This window comes from Chelonia mydas, chromosome 9 (genome assembly GCF_015237465.2).
Source record: "Chelonia mydas isolate rCheMyd1 chromosome 9, rCheMyd1.pri.v2, whole genome shotgun sequence".
Classification (NCBI taxonomy): domain Eukaryota; kingdom Metazoa; phylum Chordata; order Testudines; family Cheloniidae; genus Chelonia; species Chelonia mydas.
The window spans coordinates 6,590,705-6,596,704 of record NC_057855.1 but is presented as its reverse complement, the minus strand read 5'-3'; positions in this window follow the sequence as shown (position 1 = coordinate 6,596,704).

The following is a 6,000-nucleotide window of genomic DNA, read 5'->3' as shown; positions in this document are numbered from 1 at the left end:
AGCGGGGCTGGGTATACGGAACAAGGGGCAGAATCTGCCTCTTAGCACAGACACTACAGAACTGCTCTTATTTCCTATCAAAACAACATGCGGTGCACCCGGCCCAATGGACCCTCACCTGGTCCTTTTTTAAGGCCAGCCCTCTGGCTTTTTCAGGACAGTGGGGGAACAGCTCACTGCTGGGTGGAGGGACTGTGACTTCAGAGCTAGCTGCCAATCAGTTCCCAGATGGGCTTTAATCCCTTTACAGGCTGCAGCCTTATTGGGTGAAATGCTGGAGCCCTTGCTAGGGAATGTTGTCGCATGTGACTGTTGCCCTGGGATGATGGCATTGTTCTGAGATGGGGCTTTTCCTCTCTGGATAGTGGCAGGAATTTTCTGCCTGTTAAATAGAGCGATCCAGACTCTGCTGGCTGCTCCATAGGGGTGAAACTAGAGTAAGGGACTTGCTCTGCATTGTGACCACAGCCACTGAGTACAGTTTAACCCATAGGACCTTCCCTGCCCTGCTTCTCCCAGCTGACAGTGGCTTCTTTCCATCTCTTCCCAAACCATCTCTCCTCTCACCCCTCCCTCTCCCTCTCCTTTCTCAGTGGAAAGAGGTTTCTAAGGGCTCAGAGCACAGAGGCTGTGAAACCAGGGCATTTATCCAGCTCACCTAATTGCTGGTTATTGTCCCTGTCCCCTGGTGCCTAATTAAATAGAGCAGGAGAAAAGCCCAGGAGAAGCTGTTGCCAGGTTCACACGCAAACGCCTGCGCGTGCTTACCCACATGTGCACACCTGTGCATGGGTTATAGACACACAGGCTGCTGCAAGGACATTGGTGGTCAAACAGTGCCAGGCAAAGACAACCCAGACAAGCAACCGGCAACAGAAGGGCTGGACCCTGTGCATGCACGCACACACGCACGCATATATACCCCCCCATGCATGTACAACCACACACACAAACACCAATATGCCTGTGCATATACACATATATGCATACACACATACATACACACACTGCAGGTGAACTGTGGGCCCCCGGATCTGCAGCAGCTCCTTAGGGAGTGGCTTCCATTCCTGTGCAAAGAGCCGACAAGGAACGGAGAAGATACGTGTGCGTGTGCAGGGCAGTATCCCTAGGTTCACCATCAATCCCCAGCTTCCTGTCCGCACACAAAGGTCCCCCCACACAGAGTTTTAAACCAGCCAGGTTTGCTGAAATTTCATGCCAGGTCAGGGACGGATCCAAACTCAAAAACTGTGTTGGGCCTAAAACACTGTCTCTAAACTAAACGTTATCGGCCGGCCGAGCGGTGTGAGCCCAAATCCCACTAGAATCGAGCAATGAGAAGCTTTGGTTGACTTGGGTCCTGGCCAGCGGTCCCACAGATGGACACTCACCAGTTCTGTCTGGCCCAGCTGCTTTGGGAGTGTTCTGAAGGGCTGATGTTGACTCCATTTTTCTTTAACATCTGACACAAATGATCTTAGTACAAAACCAGGACCACACATTTCGCCCATGTGACTTGACTGCAGTGCGCCGGAGAGGAGAATTATGCCCTATTAGAGCAATAATTATACAGCTACATGCCTGCGAACGAATGCCCAAGTTGTGCACACCAGTTAAGCTGTAAAATGACTCCCCTCCGGCAGGATTTGAGAGAGAGCTTCTCACCTGCTAGACTGGGCCCTCCGTTTTCCCAGGATCTAATATCTCCAGTAATAGTGGGAGCAATAAAAAAGGGGAACCCTCTCATGCAGTGCTCGGTCCTGAAATAAAGGAAGCCATCCCATGTCCTGGCCTCAGGGGCATTTGTGGTTGTGTGCATGGCAAGGCCTGGTGCACGTATACGAAGCAGTTTGGGCTCCTTGGGCAAATGGTACTGCAGATCAGCAAAGTGAGGTTATTATCATCAATGAGGAAGCCATCCACAACTCGGTCCCCACAGTGATAGATGCCTCCAATTTAGTTCCTGTTCTCCTGGCTGAATCAGGACAGGAAGCCAGTCTGCCAGTTTCTCCACGTTATTCTTCTCCAGACAGCGTGTGAGTGTGCTTGTGAAAGAGTGTGTGTGTGTGTGTGTCTGTGTGAGTGAGTGTGCGTGTGTGGTGCCTTTTCTGAAATCTCCCACCGTCACACTAGCCCTGATGCTGTGAACAGTAGCAGCAGTAAAAAGAAAAGGAGGACTTGTGGCACCTTAGAGACTAACCAATTTATTTGAGCATGAGCTTTCGTGAGCTACAGCTCACTTCATCGGATGCATACTGTGGAAATCCTTGTGCAAATTTCTTTTTGCGAATACAGACTAACACGGCTGTTACTCTGAAACCTGTCAGTAGCAGCAGTGGGAGCCCTAATGTAGACAGAGCTCAGGTGGTTTTAACCCGTTTCAGACCTGCTCTGAGCAGGATTCAAATTGTCCTGTCTGCACTAGTGCTTCTGCCCTTTCTATCACCAGTAGAGCTTGATCCAGTTCCCAAACGAGTCAATGGAGGAACTCCCAGTGATTTCAGTGGGCTTTGGATCAGGTCCCTAGACGGTAAGGTCCCCAAAACAGGGTTGTACTGACCCAGCCTTTGCGTGTGTACTGCACTGCCCCCTGGTGGATCAGGGTGAACTTGCTGGGGCTATCTCGGTTCTCTGTGTCAGCTGAGTTAACAGAGCCCTCCAGACAGGCAGCTATGTGTTGGCACTCCAAATTCCAGCCCTACAAAGGCTGGCTCTGTGAAAAATGACCAGCAACTGTGGCATCTGGGTGTGAGCACATGGCTCATTCTTACATGTTTCAAAACAGAAGCTCAGAACCCTGCTTCATAAACCGAGCTGTAAAATAAGAGCTGATCGGAGCCGTGGAAGGATGCTCCGGGCTGATCCAGCATAACTTTCCCTGATCAGTGTTTATGATCATTTCCTCCGTGCTGCGATGGGAACTGCAGCAGATTTGACACACTGAAGGGCAGGGTGTCTGGTTTCACTAGCACTCCTGTCAGTGCCTCCAGCTACCACGCAGCAAGATGAAAAGCACCCAATCTGCGCGACTTGGCTGAGTGATGACTAAGGGGGATGCGATGACTTTCCACCAGCATCGGGATGATATACATACTGTCATAAATCCATGGCCAGATAGGATGTCACTTTGCTGCTTGCAGGGGCCAATCAGAACTTTGCAGGACAGAACTTTTGTCCCCTTGCTCTAAAAGCTCAGGTCCTAACTCTTGAGGTAAAAGAGACTCACTCTTAGTGATACGGGGCCTATGACACACAGCCTGACGATTCTGATTTCATCCACTAGAGGGAAGTAGGGCACAGACACATTAGCCAGGGTATTTCAACACTAAGGACAGAGAGCAGTTGTTCAGAGAGGATCAAGAGGGAGCAAATAGGAATAAAAAGATGCAAGTGAGAACTGGAAAATGTAAGCTGACTGTCAAGGGGGGCTGTTCAAACTGTGACTTCTCTTAGCAGTTAGGAGAGTTTCTGAAGAGGATGGTGGAAACCTCACTGCTTGCACTACTTAAAACCAGATCAGACACATGTCAATACAATGGAGAGAACAAGCCTACCCTGACTCAGTGATCTGCTAACAGGTCTTCTCCATCTGCAATTTCTGTGATTCTACAGGCTACTCAGAAATTCCCAACAGCTATCCCTCTGCCTCCCTGTATTGAGGGGGCTATTTCTTGTCTACCTTTCTCCAGTGGTGAGCAGGTTGGCTTCCCAGTAGAGAAGAAATCCATAACAGGGGGTCTAAGTGTAACTTGTTCCTCATTTACACTATATACCCCAGGCCTGGAACAGAGATGGTCAAACAGCATGCAGGATAGCCTGTTTTTCAGGACTCTCAGCTCAACGCCAATGCTCAGTTCCCAGAGAGCTGCTCTGCCTCAAGATCTGACTCCAGTCAAAGATCAAGACAGGGAGCAAACTCTTCTACTGCTCCCCCATCTCTCTCTACACAGAACCTTGGACAGCAAAACTAACACTAACCCACAGCATGTCTTCCCAAGACTGAACATTTGCTCGCACACTGAGAAAAAGCCAAGGGAAGACTCTGTATAACAGAAAACAATGCGCAGCACCTGCAGCTGGGCCAGATTTTCAAAGTGCTTCACTCCCAGCAGCTCCCATTGAGAAGAATCCCAATAGGCGCTGGTGGTTATTGGGCCCTTTTAGATAATGGGACATTTCTTTAAGTGCCTAACAGAACTGGGGAAATCCTGCAGCCAAGCGTCTGTGAACATGTATCCGAATAAAACCTCTGATGGTATTTTCAACCTTTATTAATTGTTCCCCTTTAGCTCAAGCTGTAGCATTCATGCTTTCGGACCTCATTTGGGGTTGAAGCCCCATACACAGGCTGCAGCCTGCTGCCAGCGCTGTAGTCTCTGTGCCCTGCCCTCTCTGCTCCCCGGGTGTGGATAAAGGATCCCTGTTCGACCCTGCTGTCCACTCACCTCCTTCCTTCCTGGTCCCTTTCATTCTCATCTGCCTGTGTCTGCTTTCCAGCTGCGTTGGGGTATTGGGATCACGGGACGGCATTCTCAGCACTAACAGCCCATGCCGGTGATTGGCATCCGGTGGACTGGGGAAGATGGAGGCTTTGTCCTGGGTGCTGCTGAATATACCGACTCCAAGGGTGGCAGGGGTTGCTTAGCAACTCCCAGGGAGTGCTAGGGCAGGGGCCCCGCTGTGCCAGTCCCAGGCCCATCCAAGGAGATGGCAGCGTGAGACTGCCCGAGAAGAATACTCAAGCAACAATTTCAAGCCACCCTAGGGAACCCCAAAGGGGTTGAGGTGCTTGGTCCCAATCTCCACAGAAACTTGGGGCCAAGTACAGATCCCAGGAGTATAGCTTGGGTCATCCGCTCAGGGACCTGGCCTAGGTGAGGGCTGGATCCTCACTGGGTGTGGAGAGGGAGGGGCAATGCACAGGCTGGAGAGACCCAGCCTGACTGCCAGAGCGCGTGGGGAGTTGGCAGGGGTGACACTTGGAAGGAAAGACATCTTCTCCAGGGGTCAGCTGAGCAAACTTGGCCAGGGAGCCCACAACACCATTGGGGCAGGGTTGCTTTTCGAAGCAGACCTGGCCCTTTAACTTTACCATGCCTCAGTTTCCCCATCTGTGAAATGGGGATGATAGCAACCACCAGACCCGCTCCCACAGATCTTGTGAGGCACCATGAAAGCTGGCACCACTGGAGTCAGACAGGGCTTTAGACATGCTAAGGGTGATTATATTGAAGGACACCCAGTATCAACAGCTATCGTGGCTCCTAGGCCCAAATCCTAAAAGGTATTTAGGCACCTAACTCCCCTTGACTTCAGTGGATGTTAGCTTTGAAGATCCAGGCCCTAGTGTCCACCCAATATGGTGCAAACACTCTGTGCTCCTGGCACTAGCTAGTGGGAATTGTTCACGTGGGTGTGAGATTATGGGCCATACGGTCACACAGTGCCACGCAAGGTGGAGAGAAGCTGGTCGCTGAGCTGGACTGAATGCATGGTGCCCCGTACGTGCGACCGCTGTCAAACCATCTGAGAACATCCCCACTGGGTCTGAGATTCAACTCAGCATGAGAGATAAGAACTAGGCCCCTTGGCTAGAGACCTGGGGGTCTGAACAAAGTGAGGCCAAGACCTGCCGGCTGAAGGGGCCGGCTCTGACCCCGGTCCCTAGCCTTGGCTCAGGCCTTCAGACCTGGCCCTGGGTAACAAAGGGGACCTGATCAGCCAAGGCCTTTTCAGAAGTTCAAAGTGGAAGAGACGCCTGGGATTGGTTGGGAGGCAGGAGCCAGCACGTCTGTCAACATCTGGCCTGGTCTCCACCTCCCCTGCCAGCAACAGAGACCCCTCACATTGCCTCAGGACCCTCCCCTTCCTGCCTGCTGCAGGGGCAGCGGTGGGGGGATGGAGGCATGGAGGGAAGACCTCGCTCTCTAAGAAGAACAGGAGGACTTGTGGCACCTTAGAGACTAACAAATTTATTTGAGCATAAGCTTTCGTGAGCTA